The sequence below is a fragment of the Tupaia chinensis genome, unplaced genomic scaffold (genome assembly GCF_000334495.1).
Source record: "Tupaia chinensis unplaced genomic scaffold, TupChi_1.0 Scaffold000201_1, whole genome shotgun sequence".
Lineage (NCBI taxonomy): Eukaryota > Metazoa > Chordata > Mammalia > Scandentia > Tupaiidae > Tupaia > Tupaia belangeri.
In genome coordinates this window covers 2,434,886-2,435,532 of record NW_006159676.1, presented here as the reverse complement: position 1 = coordinate 2,435,532, position 647 = coordinate 2,434,886, and positions in this window count along the sequence as shown.

Sequence of the window (647 nt, the reverse complement as noted above, 5' to 3'; positions counted from 1 at the left end):
GGAGGAGAAGGGATTGCGGTGTGGCCATCTCCCCTGGGGGGTGATTTCTCGCTTTCTATCTCTCTGTTTCTCTCTGTCTCTCTGGTGAGTGCACGCGCCCTATAGCGAAAACCTCTCAAAAAAAAAAAAAAGAATTATTAATTTAATTTTTAAAATTTTATTTAATTTTATTCATTCATTTATTTTAATTTGACCAGAGAGACAAAGAGAGAGAGAGAGAGAAAGTGAGAAAGCAAGCCACCAGGTCCAGGACTCAAGCCTTGGTCAGCCACATGGAAGTGTCCAGCACCTTAACCACCACGCCACCTGCTGGTCCCCAATTTAATTTACTTATTATTATTCAATTTGATCAGAGAGAGAGGGAGCATGAGAAGGCAAGCCACCAGGTCCAGGACTTGAACCACAGTCAGTCATGTAGGAATCTAGCACCCTAATCATGCCACCTCCTGGCCTCATATAAGGTACTTAATATTATTATTGTTTTAAGAGTGATTTTTTGTGGGAACCAGCAGTTAGCGTAATGGCTATGTCACTGGACTCCCACGTAGTTGACCGCGGTTTGCGTCCTGGAACTCACCCCGGGCGCGTGTGCGTGCATGCCCAAGATCCCGAGAGGAGAATGGAGGAGAAGGGATTGCGGCGTGACC